Consider the following 19,295-nt stretch of genomic DNA (forward strand, 5'->3'; position numbering starts at 1 on the left):
CCTCAGGTGATTCCGCAGCCCCCCTGTGCCCTGCCCTGTCCATTTCCCCAGGGTGTCAGGCCCATGCCCAGGGCACTCACCCCACAGGAGCAGCACCACCTTCCCGGCCATCCCGGTGTCCCCAGCCATGTGCACTGGCTGTCACACGCTGCCGGGGGTGGCTGTCCCCTGGGTGGTGGCTCTTTGGCCAAAGCAAAAGGAAGCAAGGTGAGGTCTCATCCTCATGCGTAGGTGGCACCTGGTGGGGGCAGGGTGGCCACAAGCTGGGCACAGGCTGTGGGCAGGGTGGGGACAAGGCTGGATGGGACACAGTGGGACATGGGGTTCCCAGGAGTGAGGGTCTCAGAAGGTTTTGGGAGCCAGGGCTGGCTGTCCAGGGGAATGGGGTGTTCCAGGGATGGGGTCCCTGGGAATGGGGGTCCTGAAGATGGGGAATCACCAGGGTTGGGGGTGCAATGGGAATGGGGGTACCCAGGGCTGGGGATTCACGGATGGGAGTCCCAGCGGAACGTGGGCTCCAGGGATTTGGTGTCATGGGATGGGGATGCTGGGGGAATGAGGGCTTCTGTAGGAAAGGGGGTCGTGGGAGAATCAAGGTCCTGGGGGAAGGGGGATTTCAGGCGGTGGAATGGACAGGAGAGGGTTCCTTGGGAATGAGGGTCCTGGACAATGTCAGTACTAGGGAATGTCAGTACTAGGACAGGGGTTCCAGAGAGGGGGAGACATAAGGAATGGGGGTCCCATGATTCGATTTCAAGGTGAAATGGAGGTCCCAGGTATAGGCAGTTCCTGGGTGGACCCGTGGTTCACAGCTTCTTCCCTGGATTCCTCAGAATTTTGAGTGACCGAGGGCCAAGCACAGTCTGCACAAGGTGCCTGTGGCCTGGGGGTCACCCCAGACAGATTCCAAGGGGCTCTGGGTATGTGGAGCTGCTGCAGAAGTGAGAATTCTGTGAGGGGAAAAAGCCTGCCTGTGGTTTGCTCAGCCATGAAAGAAGCACAAAACCAAAAGGGTGCCCAAGCAGTGGCTCTGCAAGGATGTCTGATAGTTTTCAGAGCAGGGCTGGCTGGAAACTGCCCCTGCAGGGGCAGCTGAGAGGGAACCAGTCTGGAAATGTAGCAATTTATCATTTTGTCCCTTGTAGCAAGTGTCTGAGATAGCAGCAAAAACCTGGCAAATCCCACCACTCTGCTCAAAAACTTGATGGGGTCCCTCCTTCCTCCTGTCTCAACCATGCAGCCCTTGGGAACGGCCTGGAAAGAATGTTTGGGTTCTGGCCATGGCTGCCAGAAGAGAGGGAAAAGTGTGGAGTGTGGAAATATCGAGCTGTGGCTCTGGCGACAGCTGTGGTGGGGCTGTGGGGAGAGCCCTGTCTGGATTCCAGGTGTCCCCAAAGCTGCTCCATCCTTGCCCTCCTCACCTGAGTGAAAGCCTGAGGGTTTGCAGGAATTGTGGTTTAAAGCCAACAGAGGTGCTGCTGTGGACCCGAGACCTGCCTGGGTCAGGCGCTGCCTTCCTTCCATTTGGATCATGGAGAGTGGTCGCGGGTGTTGTGCAGGGTGTGTGCCTGGCCCCGGGACACTGCTACGCTGCCAGTGGGCACTGGGATCCAACCTGCTGCCTTGGTGGCTTCTGCCCGCTGCCGGTGGTGGTGCCGGGACCGATTGGTGCCCATGAGTTTGCAAAAGGAGCGATTTCCCCTCCTCCCTCCCGTCCGAGGCCGCCATGGCCCCTGAGGGGATGGAGCTGGACCGGGGCGCCCCCTGCTGGCCGGGAGTGCTCCCTGCAGCGCCCCCTGCTGGCCGCGGTTATAACTGCCACAAAAACCAACAGTGCTGAGCAGGAGGGAAAGTTCTGGGTTTGTGTTGTTTGTTCTGTTCTGGTTTATAAATTTCCTAGTAAAGAGCTGTTACTCCTTTTTCTACACTTTGGCCTGGAAGCCCCATCATTTTTGAAATTAATAAAAGTTTTAGCATGGGTCTTCTTTTCATTCCAGGACAGTTCCCACTTTCCTTGGGAGACATTTCTCATTTAAATGAGTTGCCAGCTCCTGGGATGAGACAGACATCCCAAGAAAGACAGGGCCAGGGACTTGGCAACCTCATGCTCTGCCTTTTAGGCCAGTTTGGCTACCAAGCGCCCTCTCCCCAGCTGGCACTTGTGGTCACCCGGCCACTCAGGAGCTGGCTTTGTCAATGCGTCACACTGTCCCCAGTGTGCCATGACTGACAGATGATGGACAGTCGGGGCCCTGTCTCACCAAAAGCAAAGGCTGACCCATCCCTGCCACACACAGGTGTTGCAAAATGTCTCCAGACATCAAAATTCTCTTGCTTTTGACATCCCACCCTGTGCCATGACAGGATCCCGTCCTGCTCTGAAGAATGGGGAGGCTCTGGAACTCCCACTGGGCATTTGTGACATCCTCGTGTGGGGAACAGGGAAGAGGAATAATTTGTGATATGGCTCAAGAGAATCCAGAGCCTCCTGAAGGCCGCTTTGGCCATCAGATCAAGGAAATTCCAAGATTTGACAGGTTCCTCTGGTGGAGGAATTGAGCAGAGGAGAATGTCCAAGGTTTGTTCCTTTTGGGGACTTCCCCAGGAAATTGATCTTTTTGTGAAAATTTGGAATCTGATCCTTGTTGCTGTAGCTTTTGGTTTTATTCTCTCTCGTTGCTGTTGCAGGAAATTGTTCTTCTCTCAGCCCTTTGGGATCTTTGTGCATCCATAGGGAGGGGCAGTTTTTAGTGGCAGCACACACACGAGTGGATGCCCATGGGTGGGGACACCCAGTGCACCCCAGTTGCCCCCAGTGTCACAGCACAACCTCATTGATGTCACTGGGATTTCTTGGTCGCCCTTGGGGTCCCCGCAGCTCCACGTAGGCCACCCAGGGTTACTGGTGGTCGGTGATGCCTGAGGGCCCTGCAGGACAGAACGGTTGGGGGGACCAAAGGGGAAGGGGTGACACCACTGTCACTGTCCCCCCAATCCACAGTACTCACGCTGTGCATGTTTGGTGCTCACAACGTGGGTGTACACAACCTCTCCCTCCTCTGGGTGGGCCAGGGGATCAGGGCGGGGCCTGTGGGGAAAAAGACAATGTGTGGAAGGCGATGGAGACTTGTGTCATGTGGGAAAAAGGGGACTCATGGTTGAAGAACCCCACTCACCTTTCATGCTGCTTTCTGGCAGCTGCAAAGGAAAGAGGGGAGGGGTGACTGTGGGGTCCCAGGGCCCTACCCCTCTCAAGATTCCTGAACCCCTATGGGACCCTCAATTCCCCTCAGCACCCCCAAGCATCTCTAAAGCCCCCCAGAATTCATGAGTCTCCCCAGTGCCCTGGGCCAACTCAGCCTCAAGAATTCAAAGCCCAGCAGGGACAGACGCTCCAAACATCCCCACAGCCTCTGAAAGAACCCCCAACATCCTTGCAGGACCCTCCAGCACCTCCCCAAACCCCACAGGACCCCCAGGGAAAGTGACAATTCTGGGGCTATGGGTGCTGCCCTATCATGCCCACACTCTGGGGACCTCTACAGCTCCCTAGGACCCCCTCTCCCCCCATTGTCACCCACCCACACGGTGCCACCGGTGCAAGGCCACAATGACACCCACGAGCAGCAGCAAGAAGAAAAGGGCCCAACCGACCCCTGTGGCCACTGCAAGAAACAGAGGGGGACACATCAGGATCATCCATCACCCCAAGGGTCCTTCGACCCCGAATGACCCTGTGTGACCTTACCTGTGTCCCTGTGTCCCCATGGTGTCACCAACAGGGCCAACTCTGGGCTGAATGCCCGGAACACACGGTGCCCGTCCTGTCCCAGCTGGTTGGTGGCCACGCACTGGTAGGTGCCCGAATGTCCCACATCGACTGCCCTGAGCTCCAGGAGGGGACCCTGGGCCACCTCCTGCCCATTGTGCAGCCAGGTGAAGGTGACAGGGGCTGAGCCCACCTGAACCAAGCAGCGCAGGGTCACGGGGTCACCTGCACGCACCTGGTGTGATAGGGTGCCAAGGGTGATGATGGTATTGGCCACGGGCACTGTGGGGACAGACACTGGGCTGAGAGCACAGGGAGGGGCCGGCAGCTGGTTTGGGGGGATAGGGACAAGGGGGTGGGTGTGATGGGGGATGTTGTGGATGGGGTCACACCACAGAGGGGTGAGGGGACACAGGGCAGAGACGGGGGACACAAGCATGGTGTACGAGGGACATGGAGATGCCCAGAAAACGAAACTAGAGGAGGCTGTGAGGTCTCCCCGTGCCCATCCCCACACTCACTGTGCACTGTGATGCGGAGCCGGGCACTGCCCTTCCACACGGCCCTCCCCTCAGAGCGCACCTGGCAGCTGTAATTCCCTGAGTGGGAGACCCCCACGACGGGCACCAGCAGCTGCAGGGACCCCTGAGGGCCCCCCACCACCCGCTCATCCCGATAGAACACGTGCAGGAGGGGGGCTCGGGGCCGCAGGAGGGGGGCTCAGGGCCACAGGAGGGGGGCTTGGGGCCGCAGGGGGCTGGGGGTGCTGAGGCAGTTGAGAGTGAGGGGGGACCCCTAGGTGGGCTCAGGGGGGACCCTCCAGCACTGGTCCCCGGACAAACTCAGGGCAGGAAATGGGGGGCTTCGGAAACGGTGACCCCGAATCCCTGGCAAGGCGCTATGGGGCTGTCAGGGTGGCGGCTGTGAGGTGCTCACCATGCACTGTCACTGTCACCGGCACTGACTCCTCCCATCCTTGTGATACCCCGTTGATCACCCAGGCCTTGCAATTGTAGCGGCCGCTGTGGTTCAGCTGCAGAGGGGACAGGGACAGCTCAGTCCCATTGTAGAGCCCCCCCAGTTCTGTCTCCTCGCGGTAGAACACCAGAGTGGCCGACTTCTCCTGCCTGTACCGGCAGCGCAGTGTCAGCGTTTCCCCCTCCAGCAGTGCCCGCGCTGGCACCTGCAGCACCAGTTGGTCTGGAGGGCAGAGGGGTGCCGTCACATCACAGGGGTCTGGAGGGTCCTGATGTCATCAGGACCCCCATATTGGGTCAAAGCCAGCACACCAGGTTTCCCCAATTTCAACACGAGGGTCCCCCCATAGTGGGATGCTCTGGAATGTCCCCCTGTATAGGGGACAGTCTCTGGTCACACCAGAGAGTGACCCATGGAGTAGAGCTCATCCAGCATCCTCGGGGTCCTCGTGGGTGCCAAGCTGGGGACACAAACCACCCTCACCGTCTGAGACGTTCACGGGCGGGCTGCACCCACTTCCAGGTCTCTCACACGTGTAGGTGCCACTCTCAGTGACAGTGAAGTTGTTGCCTCCCTCCTGCCACCAGGGCTGCCCATCCTTGTACCAGGTGGTGTCACCAGCAGTCCCCGAGCCCTGGCAGGTCAGTGTCACCCGGTCCCACAGCACCGCCGGCCTCCAGGGGGGCTCCACCAGGAGCTGGGTGGTCTGGGCACCTGCGAGTGACAGGGGACACCAGCCTGCCAGGGCCATTGCAGGGTTGGGGACAGTGGGGTGGGGACCTGGCATCCTCCGAGGACTCACCAGCGAGGCTGAGGATCTGGGCTGGAAGGGAGAAGGGACAGGGCTGGGTGAGGGTCATGGGGACACTGTGGACACCCTATGTTTGCACTGCCCACCTCCACCAGCCCTACAGCACCTGTCCCCACGGTCAAGTCCCATGGTCCTGTGCCCATGATCCCAATTCCAATGGCACCTTTCCCCATGGCCAGGTGACATCTGCATGTTACGTGGCCCCATTCCATGTCCCAGTATCCCTGTTCCCCTGTCCCTATCCCCACAGTCCCCAAGCCCCAAGGCTCCTTCTGCCACATCCTTGTCCCCACATCTCTATCCCCCTCTTCCTGTCTCCACATCCCAGTTCCCCTATTTCTGTCCCTAAAGCCACCCTAAATCTCTGGTCACACTGAGCTCCATGCCCTGCTCTGCCTCTGCTGCCATTGGTGACCTCAGGGGACCTCACAGCCCCCCTGTGCCCCCTCCCCACCAGTCTCTGCCTCACCAGGGCCCATCCCCAAGGTGTCAGGCCTGTGCCTGGGGCACTCACCCCACAGGAGCAGCGCCACCTTCCCGGCCATCCCGGTGTCCCCAGCCATGTGCACTGGCTGTCACTCGCTGCTGTGGCCACCGCTCCCCTGGCTGGCGGCTCTTCGGATGAAGGGGAAGGAAGCGAGGTCACGTCTGTCCCCACATGTAGGTGGCCCTTGGTGGGGGCAGGGTGGTTATAAGCTGGGGACAGGCTGGAGACAAGGCTGCATAGTCTGGGGACATGGTGGGGGATGGTGGGACATGGTGGGGACATGATGTTGCCACAATTTGGGTCTAAGGCTGTGTAGGGAGCCAGGGATGAGTGTCCAGGAGAATGGGGTGCCCAGGGATGGGGTCCCAGGTAAATGGGTGTCCCAAGGGTTGGGTAGACTCAGACTTGGGGAGGAGGGTCCCAGAACAATGTGGCCTCCTGGGATTTGTGATCATGAAATGGGGGTGCCAGGGGAAAGGGGGACCCTGTGAGAATGGTGGTACTGGGGGGAATCAAGGTCCCCAAGGGCAGGGGTGTACCAGGGACTGGAATTACTTGGATGGTGTTCCTTGGGGTTGGAGATCCTGGGGAATTGCTGTCCAGGGATGGGGGTCTCAGGGAAGGGGTGGCAGAAGCAAATTGGGTTCCAAGGTTGGGGTCCCAGAGGAATGGGGGTGCCAGGGTTTGGCAGTGCATGGGGGGGCATGGGGGTCACAGCTCCTTCCCTGGGTGCCTCAGATTTTGGGGTGAGGCGAGGCTCCATATAATCACCCCTGGGGTGTTCGTTTCCTGGCCAGGCATGGCATGGGGGTCCTGGGTATCTCTGCCTCTGTGTCCTCACCTGCCCCTGACATTTTCCTCTCTTTATTTCTCTTATTTTCCTAATTCTTACTTTTTGCCATATCCCCTCACTCCCGGTTCCTGGATCAGACATCCTGGGGTGCACCTGAGCAGGGAACGGGTTGGGGGACCCAGGGGAGGGGGCAAATGGGGAGCAGGGGGTGCAGGGAAGGGTGAGGAGGCTTTGGGGGACAGAGTTGCTGGGCTGTGCCTGCTCAACACTTTCACTTTATTTGTCCTGGAGGAGAGGGAAGAGGCCATTTGTGCTGAGGGTCAGATGGGAAAAGGGGGCATTCTCTGTTTCTAGGGGGGCTTTGAATTATCCTGCTCTGATTTTCTCAGCAATAAATTCAATTCATGTCTCTAATTCGGAGGCAGTTTTATCTGTGACAGGATTTGATGTGTGATCTCTCCTGGTCCTTGTCTCAACCCAGGAACCCTTTGCTCAATTTTCTCTCCCCATCCAGGTGTGGAGGGCAGTGAGAGAGCGGCTGTGGTGGGTGCGGGGCATCCGGCCACTGTCCATCCACGGCAAGGCAGGGAGGAGGAGGAGGGTCCAGGTCAGGTTGTTGAGCAGATTGGTGTGGGATTTGCAGCAGTTCTGGGGCTCTCTCAGTCCCTTGGGAACAGTGACACAATGATCAATTGCTGCATTTACGGACTGGTCCCTCACAGCTGTCCCTGTCGGGGGGGTTTCCAGCCAGCCCTGCTCTGAAAACCATCAAAGGCCCTCACAGAGCCACTGCTTGGGCTCCCTTTGGGTTTTGTGCTTCTTGCAGGGCTGAGCAAACCACAGGCAGGACTTTTTCCCCCACAGAATCCTCACCTTTGCAGCAGCTCTAAAGCTGCCAGAATCAAAGCCAAGGGGGCAGGGGGGACCCTCAGGTGCTGGCTGCCCCCTGGGGCTGGGCAGAGCAGGGCTGGGCAATGGCCATCCCTGTGCAGTGGGGCTGGGCCATGGCTGGGCCCCACCCTTGGATGGCCACTCCAACAACATCAGCCACTCCACAATACACATCACTGTTCCAACAACATCACAGTATTTAATCAGCAATATAATAAATAATGTTATATCATTTCATATAATATCCAGCGAAAGTCAACTTCCATTAACTTGTTTCTCACAATACATATTAGTAAAGAATTTTTATTCCTGTTCCCACATCTTTGCCTAAAAGCCCTGTAATTTCAAAGTAGTAATAGTTCAGAGAAATTGGGGTTGTATTTTGCATTGCAAGGGAGGTTCCCACCCTGTTCAGCTTCCTTGATTGAGCTGAACAAAGAAACACCATTTCTGCCTAGTTTAACCAAAGAGCTGCATTTTTGTCCCAGGAGCAGGGAACCAGGTCCTGTGCCCCCTTGGAACTGGGATGGGCACCAATAAGCCACTTTAGTGGGTGCACTGGCAGGGGGACTGCAGGGCCACTAAGCATGTGAGGGTTAAGAGGAACAAATCTGATTTTGATTTATGTCCTAACATATGCTACACATGAGGTGAAAAATTACTCTGTGGGTTCTGCAAGTGCTGGGAAGCCCTTCCCCAGCGAGGCTTCACACAATAGAGAATGAGGTGAGAGAAAGCTTCAGTGATTCGGCTGTGAGTGACCCCGACTGGCTGGTGGGACAGATGCCTGGGAAAAATGTCTGGGAAAAAATGCCTGGGAAATTGAGCTGTGGGAGGAGCCTTTGCAAAGAAAAGCAGCAAACTGTGACACAACAGGAACGTTTTGCTTTGGGTTTCTTGGAGGATCAGGGTCTCGCTCAGAGGGTCAGTTTGGCCCTCCTGCCCTGTGGGATTCACATTCTCTGAACCTGAGAGAAGCAGTGGGAGAAGCAAAAAACAATCCAAACAATTCTCATCTCATTTTCTGCTCCTGTGTTTTTCACAAATTGAATGCATTGTGGGAGACTGTTTACCTGAAGGGAACTGGTAATTGGATTCTGTTGTGAGTGTTTTGATTCACTGACCCATTGAATCCAGGTGTGTGTGTGTGTGTGGGGACAGTAAGCTGACTATCATGAGATTGTGTTCAATGGAGTGCAGTTGAGTGCTTGGCAGATTCAGTTTAGATGTAATGGAATATAATATAGAATAATATAGTAAAATAAAGTACTTAATAAGCCTTCTGACAAGATGGGGTCAGATGCATCATTCCTCCTGGACGTTGGGCAAAAATTTCACAGATACTCCCCTCCCTTGCCTTTTCCTCCCGGTGGTCCTTCTTCCCTGTCCGCACCCGTTCTTCCCTGCTTTGCTGCTTCCCCGAGGCAGCTCATTCCTGCTCGTCCTGGACGTTCCTTCATTGCTTTCCCCGATGGAGCGGATGCTGCCTGCACCCACCCACCGCCTCTGCCGCGTTTCCCATGCTGCCCACAGCACCGAGCCTGCTGCACCTGCCCCCGCAGCCCCAGCCCCTGCAGCCAGCCCAGAGCCACCAGTGCCGCAGCCCCAGCCCGCAGCCAGCCCGCAGCAGCCAGCCTGCAGCCATCGCTCGCCCATGCCAGAGACACGCAGGTGCCGTCCTTGGAAATCACGCCCAGCCACTCACAAAAACCATGTGGGCTCGCCCTGGCTTGCAGCACACACACTCCATCTGCCCAGCTGGTGCCCACACAGCGCCCGGATTTCTTGTGGTAACACTGTCCCTGTCTTCTGTTTCTCTCTCTATCCTTTTCCCTTTCTACTCCCTTCTCTCCCCCTTTGGTAAGAACGCTTACCCTCCTTTATCAATAAAGTTCTCAGATATAATATTGCCATGTTTGTGCTTCTTTTTCACCTTAGAAACCTTTCAGCAAGAATCCTCCCCAGTTCCCCCTTTTCCAGCGGGATGGGACAGGGGTAGTGGGAGGGGGAATGGGGAAGCCCTGGGTGTACTGCAAGCACTATGGGGAGAGAATGGGGCAGTCCCTGAGAGCACTTGAGCACTTGGATGGGGCTGGGGAACGCCTGCAGGAACCAGCAAAGGGATGGAGGAGCCCTTGGGGGTACTGGGAGAGGAAATGGGGAGCAGAGGGTGCCCTGTGTAGCCTCCCCCTGACCCATGATCACCTCCCTTGGAAGGATGGGCAACCACAGGAGTCATGGAGGGAGCACTCCCAGTGTCACCCAGTGCCTCTCACTTCCCAGATCATCACAACTTTTGGTGTAGATTTTCATAGATGTCACTGGATTCCCACGGTTGCCTTGGCAGCTCCATGTACGTTGCCTGAGGATCCTCCACTGGGAGTGCCATGGGGTCTGGGGGGGCCCTGTGGGAATAAGGAGGTGTGTGGAAGGGGATGGGAGGTGCTGGGAGTTTGGGTAAAAGGTGTATCATGGCTGGAGGCTGCACTCACCTTTCCTGGTGCTTCCTGGCATCTGCAAAGGAAAACTGGAGCAGGAGTTTGGAGACCCAGGGGCTCCCATCCATCCATGGGAATGCTGAACCACCACCAGACACACAATTCCTCCCAGGACCCCCCAGTATCCCTGATGCAACCCCAGTATCCCTGACCCACCCCACTTGCACCAACACCCTGAGCCCCCAGAACTCTGAGCCTGGCAGGGAGGGGGACCCCTGATAGAACCCCCAACATCCCTGCAGGACCCTCCAACAGCTCCCAGGGCTCTGAGCCATGGTCACTGGGGGCTCAGCCCCTCCCAAGTCAGGGGCTGTGGGTGCAGCCCTATGGCCCCCTTCTCTGGCAGCCTCCCACCCCTCTCCATGACCCCTGTGCCCTCATTGTTACCCACCCAAATGGTGCCACTGGTCCCAGGCCACAATGACACCCACAAGCAGGAGCAGGAACAAAAGGGCCCCACTGAACCCTGGGGCCGCTGCAAGAAACAGGGGGACACATAAAGGTCACCCATCAACCCAGGGGTCCTGTACTCCCTGGTGACACCATGTGATCCTACCTGTGATCCAGGGTGAGCCAAGTCTCACTTGCAGGACCAGCTCAGGGCTGAATGCCCGGAACACACGGTGCCTGTCCTGTCCCAGTTGGTTGGTGGCCACACACTGGTAGGTGCCTGAATGTCCCACATCGACTGCCCTGAGCTCCAGGAGGGGACCCCGGGCCACCTCCTGCCCGTTGTGCAGCCAGGTGAACATGACAGGGGCTGAGCCCACCTGCACCAAGCAGCGCAGGGTCACAGGGTCACCTGCACGCACCTGGTGTGCCAGAGGAACGGGGCTGATGGTGGCATTGGCCACGGGCACTGTGGGGACAGAGACAGGGCTGAGGGCACAGGGAGGGGCTGGCAGCCGGTGTGGGGGTAAAGAGATGGGAAGGCATGAGTGTGATGGGGGATATTGGGGACAGGGTTACGCCATGGATGTATGAGGAGACAAGGGGAGTGGTGGAAAGACCCAAGAAAAGTGTCTGGGGGACATGGAGGTGCCAAGGCAGGGGACCCTGAGGAGGCTGAGGGGACTCCCCGTGCCCATCCCTGCACTCACTGCACACCGTGATGGGGAGCTGGGCTCTGCTCTTCTGCACCACCCCCCCCTCAGAGCGCACCTGGCCGCTGCAATTCCCTGACTGGGAGACCCCCACTGCGGGCACCAGCATCTGCAGGTCTGCTGGAGGTCTCCCCCTCCCTGTCCACGAGCAGGAGGGGGGCTTGGGGCTGCAGGGGTCTGGGGGTGCTGAGGCAGCTGAGAGTCAGGGGGAGCTGAAGGATGATTCAGGGGGACCCTCCAGCACCTGCACAGGGAGCAGCTCAGGGCAGGAGATTGGAGGCGGTGGGGACAGTGACCCCAAGTCCTTGGGGAGGGGCTGTAGGGGTGTTGGGGTTGAAGCTGTGGGGTTCTCACCATGCACTGTCACTATCACTGGCGCAGACACCACCCACTCCCTGTCTTTCAGCCAACCCTTGCAGCGGTAGCGCCCACTGTGGTGCAGCTTCAGAGGGAACAGGGTCAGCTCTGTCCCATTTCGGAGCTCCACCAGCTGCTTCTCCTCATGGTAGAAGGACACCCAGGGGGCCAGGTTGTTCCGCCGGTCCCGGCAGCGCAGTGTCAGCGTGTCCCCCTCCAGCAGTGGCCTTGCTGGCACCTGCAGCACCAGCCAGTCTGGGGAACAAATGGGTCCTGTCACATCAGGAGGAGGGCTTGGAGGGTCCAAGACAGGAGGGCTTGGAGGGTCCTGAAGGCACCACCCAATAGGGACCCCCCCAGTGGGTCACAGCCAGCACACTAAGGGTCCCCAATTTCAATTCAGGGGCCCCTCCATACTGGCATGTTTTGGGATGTCCCCATATGCAGGGGATGGGCTCTGGTGACACAGGAGGTGACCCATGGAGCAGAGCCCCCCCAGAGCCCTTGGGGTCCCGGCAGGTGTCAGGCTGGGGACACCCAAACCCCTCTTACCATCTAAGACTCTCATGGGGAGGCTGAGGCCACTGCCGGGTCTGTCACACGAGTAGGTGCCATTCTCGGTGACAGTGAGGCGGTCACATCCCTGCTGCCCCCAGCACTGCCCATCCTTGTACCAGGTGGTGGCACTGGAGGTCCCCAAGCCCTGGCAGGTCAGTGTCACCCGGTCCCACAGCACCGCTGGCATCCAGGGGGGCTCCATGACGATCCAGGTGGTCTGGGTGCCTGCAGGTGACAGGGGACACCAGCCTGCCAGGACCAGTGTGGGGCTGGTGACAGCAGGGTTGGGTCATGGCATCCCCTGAGGACTCACCAGCAAAGCCGAGGGTCTGGGCTGGAAGGGAGAAAGGACAGGGCTCAGTGGGGGTGGCTCTGTTGGTACAGCAGCACCAGAGCTCGGGTTTTGGCATCATCCCCAGATTTCTCCTGTGGGGACACCAGAGTGGCACAGACCTCTTAGGAACTGGGGCTCCAGGGCCACCTTAGGCTGAGGCAGGACACAGGGACACCATGGACACCGTGGGAATGGAGATGCCAGGACCATCCCATGCTGGCACAGGTCACGCCCAACAGTCCCATGGTCTCCGTACCCAGGGCCCATCTGCATGGTGCTTTTCCCCTAATTCCTGTCCTGGCCCCCCTGGCACCCTGTCCATGTCCCCACACCTTCACCAGTCCCATGATGCCTCCAAAATTCCATCCCCCTGTTATTGTCCCCATGTTCCTTAACCCCTTAACCCCCTCTCCAGTCCCCAAAGCCACTCTATGACCCTTGTCACCTCATGCATTGACTCTCCTGGCATTGCGAACATCAGGGGACCCTGCAGCCCCCCTATGCCCCCCCCCCTCCACCAGTCTCTGCCTCACCAGGGCCCTTCCCTGGGGTGTCAGGCCCGTGCCCAGGGTGCTCACCCCACAGGAGCAGCGCCACCTTCCCGGCCATCCCAGTGTCCCCAGCCTTGTGCACTGGCTGTCACTCACTGCTGTGGCCACCACTCCCCTGGCTGGCGGCTCTTCGGATGAAGGGGAAAGAAGCGAGGTTACATCTGTCCCCATGTGTAGGTGGCCCTTGGTGGGGGCAGGGTGGGAACAGGATGGGGGCAGGGTGGGGACATGATGAGGGCAGGTTGGGGACCTTGTGAGACATAGGGGTGATGGTGCGACATGGTGTTGCCAAAATTTGGAGGCTGAGGCTGTGTAGGGAGCCAGGGATGGGTGTCCAGGGGATTGGGATGCCCAGGGATGGGGTCCCAGGGGAATGGGTGTCCCAAGGGTTAGGTAGACTTAGACTCAGGAATGAGGGTCTATGAACAACGTGGCCTCCAGGGATTTCTGATCATGGGATGGTAGCCAAGGATGTGGGTGCCAGGGTTAAAGGGGGCCCTGTGAGAATGGGGGCCCTGTGAGATTGGGGGTCCTGGGGGAATCAATGTCCCCAAGGGAAGGGGTGTCCCCGGATCTGGAATTACCAGGATGGGATCCCCTGGAAATTGGGGCCCCAAGTGTTGGGTGGACTCAGACTCAGGAATGAGGGTCCAAGAACAACTTGGCCTCCAGTGATCAAGGGGTGGTGGCCAAGGGATGAGGGTGTCAGGGGAAAGGAGGGCTCTGTGAGAATGGGGGCTCTGTGAGAATGGGGGTTCTGGGGCAAATCAGTGTCCCAAAGGGAAGGGATGTCCCAAGGACTGGAATTCACCAGAATGGCGTTGCTTGGGGTTGGAGATCCTGGGGAATTGCAGTCCAGGGATGGGGGGCTCCAGGGAAGGGGCGACTGAAAGAAATGGGGTCGCATGGTTGAGTTCTCAGGGGAATGGGGGTGCCAGGGACGGGCAGTGGCTAGCGGGGGCACGGGGGTAACAGCTCCTTCCCTGGGGGCCTCAGGTTTTGGGGTGACCTGGGGCCCAGCATTGTTGTTTCTGGGCAAGCATCACATGGGGTTTCTGGATAGCTCTAACTCTGTTCCCTCCCCTGCTCTTGACTTTTACCTCTCTTTATTTCTCTATTCCCTTTATTTTCCTCACTTTTGTGCCAGGTCCCCTCAGTCCCAGTTCCTGGCTCAGCAATCCTGGGGAGCGCATGAACAGGGAACAGGTTGGGGAGACACAGGGGAGGGGAAAAATAGGGTGTGAGGGGTGCAGGGAAGGGTGGGGAGGCTTTGAGGGATGTCTGCTTTTGCTCCCTCAACACTTTCACTTTCCTTTTCCTGGACAAGCAGGAAGAGGCCTTTTGTGCTGAGAGTCAGATGGGAAAGGAGGGGGTTCTGCCCTGGGGGGGGCACATCCAGGGGTGTCTTGTCCAGAGAGGATCTTGGTCTGGGGGTGACCAGGAGGAAACCAGTCCAGGGGTGGCACATCCTGGGGACCCCTGTCAATGCAAGGGTGGGGCCCAGCCATGGCCCAGCCCCACTGCACAGGGATGGCCATTGCGCAGCCCTGCTCTGCCCAGCCCCAGGTGGCAGCCAGCACCTGAGGGTCCCCCCTGCCCCCTTGGCTTTAGGGCGGCTGCAGAGGTGAGAATTCTGTGGGTGGAAAAAGTTCTTGGGTTTTGTTCTTCTTGTGGTTTTCTCAGCCCTGCAAGAAGCACAAAAGCAGAGTGACACAAGCAGTGAGTCTGTAAAGGCCTTTGATGGTTTTCAGAGCAGGGCTGGCTAAAAACCCGCCCTGCAGGGGCAGCTGTGAGGGAACCAGACAGGAAATGCAGCAATTTATCAATTTGTCCCTGTCCCCAGGGTACTGAGAGAGCCCCAGGTCTACTGGAAAGAAAGCAACAACAATCTGCTCCTTAACCTGACAGGGACCTGGCTCCTTCCCGAGCTGAATTGACAGAGCTGGACAAACAAAAACCATTTCTCCCAGCTTAATCAAAGAGCTGTATTTTGGGTCCAATAAGAGGGACAAGGGTCCTTTGCCTCCTGGCTCTGTGGAAGGGAATGGGGAGACACTGGGAGTACTGGGAGCACTGGGAGCACTGGAACAGGGAGCTCTGGGCAGCCCCACATGGGACCCCCACTCGTGGCCACCCCACAGACACGGTGAGCACCCATGGGAGCTTGAGGGCACAGATGGTGGGTGTCCTGAGGCAGGGACCCCCAGTGCCCCCAGCGTCACAGCATGTCATCGTAGTCACGGGGGTCCCGCTGTCCCTTGTTGGGTCCCGACAGCTCTGCATTTGTCACTTGTGGATCCCGAGGTGGGGCAGGGCTGCGGGACACCCATGGGGGCCCTGAGAGTGACACTGCTTGTGGGGACCTGGGTGGGGGTGCTACCCGCGGGTGATGTGTCCCTGTCACCCTCTGTACTCACCATCTGCCCATTCGGTGCCAACGATGTGGGGGGTTCAGCACTGCCCCTTCCTCCCAGGGGAGTTCTGTGGGTTTGGGGGGTGTCTGGGTCATGTCTGGGGAGGGGGAAAGGGGAGTCCCAGCCAGAGCCTCCCACTCACCTGTCCTGGAGCTTCCTGGCAGCTGCAAGGAAAAGGGGAGGGTGTGACCGTGGCGACACTGGGACCCCTGATCCTTCCTTGGACCTCACCAGCTCCAACCACCCACGGGATCCCCATATCCCCACTGCAGCCCCAAATTCCAATGGATCCCTGACTCCCCCAGGACACTCCGATCATCCCTGTACCTCCTGGAACTTCTGCACCATCGCAGTGCCCCCAGTCCCCCTGGTGTCCCCAACCTTCTGAGCCCCCAAAACCCCAAGCATGGCAGAGAGGGGGACCCCCAAACTCCCACAGGACCCAAAAAGATCCTCCAACATCCTGGCACAGCCCTCTAGCAGCTCTCCAAACCCTCCAAGAACTCCCAATGCCACCACATTGTTCCTCAAAGCCCATCTGGGGATGGCCCTGGAGCACAACTAAGACTCTCCAAATTCCCCCCAAATCCCTCAGGATCCCCAGCAGAGGTCACTGCAGGCTCAGTGTCCCTCAGCTCAGGCGCCCTTGGTGCTGCCAATCTCTTCCCCCACTCTGGGGGCTCCTCCTCACTCCAGGACCCCAATCCCCCCCCCCATTGTCACCCACCATGGTGGTGCCAGCAGTGACGGCCCCCGATGACAGCCAGGAGAAGAAGCAGGAACAGGAGGGTCCTGCTGACATTCACAGCCACTGCTGGGGACGGAGGGGACACAGTGGGGTCACCCTGAACCATGGGGGTCCTGAACACCCCAATAACCCTGTGTGACCTCACCTGTGTGGGGACCTTGTGTCCCCACGGCGTCACCTCCATTACCACCTCGGGGCTGGGTGCCTGGAACACACGGTGCCCATCCTGTTCCAGCTGGTTGGTGGCCACGTACTTGTAGGCGCCCGAATGTCCCACATTGATGTCCCTGAGCTCCAGGAGGGGACCCTGGGCCACCTCCTGCCCATTAAACAGCCAGGTGAAGGTGACAGGGGCTGAACCCACCTGCACCGAGGAACACAGGGTCACGGGGTCACCGGTGCGCACCTCATGTGCCAGAGGACCGGGAATGATGGTGGCATTGGCCACGGGCACTGCAGGGACACAGACAGGGCTGAGGGCACAGGGAAGGGCTGGCAGCCAGTGTGGGGGGATAGGGACGGGAGGGGATGAGAGTGATGGGGGATAGTGGGGACAAGGTTACGCCATGGATGTGTGGAGACAAGGGGAGTGGTGGAAGGACCCAAGAAAGGAGTCTGGGGGACATGGAGGTGCCCAGGCAGGAGACCCTCAGAGGCTGTGGGGACTCCCCATGCCCATCCCTGCACTCACTGCACACCGTGATGCAGAGCCGGGTGCTGCTCTTCCGCACAGCCCCGCCCTCAGACCGCACTTGGCTGCTGTAATTCCCCAAGTGGGAGACCCCCACTGTGGGCACCAGCAGCTGCGGGGACCCCTGAGGGCTCCCCACCACCTGCCTGCCTCGGTAGAACAGGTGCAGGAGGGGGTCTCGGGGCTGCAGGGGGCTGGGGGTGCTGAGGCAATTGAGAGTCAGGGGAGGTGAAGGATGGCTCAGGGGGACCCTCCAGCACCTGCACTGGGAGGGGCTCAGGCCAGGAGATTGGAGGAAGTGGGGACAGTGACCTCAAGTCCTTGGGGAGGGGCTGTGGGGGTGTTGTGGTGGAAACTGTGGGGTTCTCACTGTACACTGTCACTGTCACTGGCGCAGACACCACCCACTCCCTGTCTGTCAGCCAACCCTTGCAGCAGTAGCACCCACTGTGGTGCAGCTTCAGAGGGAACAGGGTCAGCTCTGTCCCATTTCAGAGCTCCACCAGCTGCTTCTCCTCACGGTAAAAGGACACCCAGGGGGCCAGGTTGTTCCGCCGGTCCCGGCAGCGCAGTGTCAGCGTGTCCCCCTCCAGCAGTAGCCTTGCTGGCACCTGCAGCACCAGCCAGTCTGGGGAACAAATGGGTCCTGTCACATCAGGAGGGCTTGGAGGGTCCTGAAGGCACCACCCAATAGGGACCCCCCCAGTGGGTCACAGCCAGCACACTGAGGGTCCCCAGTTCCAATACAGGGGCCCCTCCATACTGGCATGCTTTGGGATGTCCCCATATGCAGGGGATGGGCTCTGGTGACACAGGAGGTGACCCATGGAGCAGAGCCCCCCCAGAGCCCTTGGGGTCCCGGCAGGTGTCAGGCTGGGGACACTCTACCCCCCTCACCATCTAAGACTCTCACGGGGGGGCTGAGCCCACTACCAGGTCTGTCACACGTGTAGGTGCCATTCTCAGTGACAGTGAGGCGTTCATGTCGCTACTGCCCCCAGCGCCGCCCGTCCTTGTACCAGGTGGTGGCACTGGAGGTCCCTGAGCCCTGGCAGGTCAGTGTCACCCGGCCCCACAGCACCGCCGGCATCCAGGGGGGCTCCACGATGATCCAGGTGGTCTGGGTTCCTGCGGGTGACAGGGGACACCAGCCTGCCAGGACCAGCGTGGGGCTGGGCACAGCAGGGTTGGGCCCTTTGCTGGACTCACCAGCAAAGCCGAGGGTCTGGGCTGGAAGGGAGAAGGGAAAGGGCTCTGTGGGGGTGGCTCTCTAGGTACAGCAGCACCAGAGCTCGGGTTTTGGCATCATCCCCAGATTTCTCCTGTGGGGACACCAGAGTGGCACGGACTTCTTAGGAACTGGGGCTACAGGGCCACCTTAGGCGGAGGCAGGACACAGGGACACTGTGGACACCGTGGGATTGGGGATGCCAGTACCACCCCATGCGGGCAGAGGTCACTCCCAACAGTCCCATGGTCTCTGTACCCAGGGCCCATCTGCATGGTGCTTTTCCCCTAATTCCTGTCCTGGCCCCCCTGGCACCCTGTCCATGTCCCCACACCTTCACCAGTCCCACAATGCCTCCCAAATTCCATCCCCCTGTTATTGTCTCCATGTTTCTTAACCCCCTCTCCTGTCCCCAAAGCCACCCCACGTCCTTGGTCACCTCATGCATTGATTCTCCTGGCACTGGGGACCTCAGGGGACCCTGCAGGCCCCCATGACCCCTCTCCACCAGTCTCTGCCTCACCAGGGCCCTTCCCTGGGTTGTCAGGCCCAGGGCACTCACCCCACAAGAGCAGCGCCACCTTCCCGGCCATCCCGGTGTCCCCAGCCATGTGCACTGGCTGTCACTCGCTGCTGTGGCCACCACTCCCCTGGCTGGCGGCTCTTCAGATGAAGGGGAAGGAAGCGAGGTCATGTCTGTCCCCATGTGTAGGTGGCCTTTGGTGGGGGCAGGGTAGGGAAAGGATGGGGGCAGGGTGGGGACCTTGTGAGACATGGGGGTTGAAATAAACAGGGCAAGGAGACTTCTTCACCTTTTTAATGCCTTTGTAAAAAGTGATCAGCTCAGGACTGGGCAGCTCGACAGGGCTGCAGTCCCAGTCGTGTCTCCCAGGGCGACCCAGAGGAGGAGGATATGTGCCGCTTTGTCCACCAGGGACAGAGCTGGGGAATAAGGTCGTCGTCGCAGCCTTTAGGGCGTGGTGATCCCATCCGATGTTACTTTACCTGGCCCCTTCCCGCCCGCTCTCAGCGCTGGGGACTACTCCCATTGTCAGGGCGAGAGGGACTCCGAAGGTGTTCCGCA

The 19,295-nt window shown here is 59.1% G+C and overlaps 2 pseudogenes; both read right to left on the bottom strand.

Annotated features, from left to right (window-relative positions):
• Nucleotides 1-2,899: 2,899 nt before the first annotated feature.
• Nucleotides 2,900-13,188, bottom strand: LOC135461216 (Fc receptor-like protein 5; annotated as a pseudogene).
• Nucleotides 13,189-15,348: 2,160 nt separating this feature from the next.
• Nucleotides 15,349-18,804, bottom strand: LOC135461217 (high affinity immunoglobulin gamma Fc receptor I-like; annotated as a pseudogene).
• Nucleotides 18,805-19,295: the final 491 nt, after the last annotated feature.

The sequence above is a fragment of the Zonotrichia leucophrys genome, unplaced genomic scaffold, assembly GCF_028769735.1.
Source record: "Zonotrichia leucophrys gambelii isolate GWCS_2022_RI unplaced genomic scaffold, RI_Zleu_2.0 Scaffold_223_81955, whole genome shotgun sequence".
NCBI lineage: Eukaryota > Metazoa > Chordata > Aves > Passeriformes > Passerellidae > Zonotrichia > Zonotrichia leucophrys.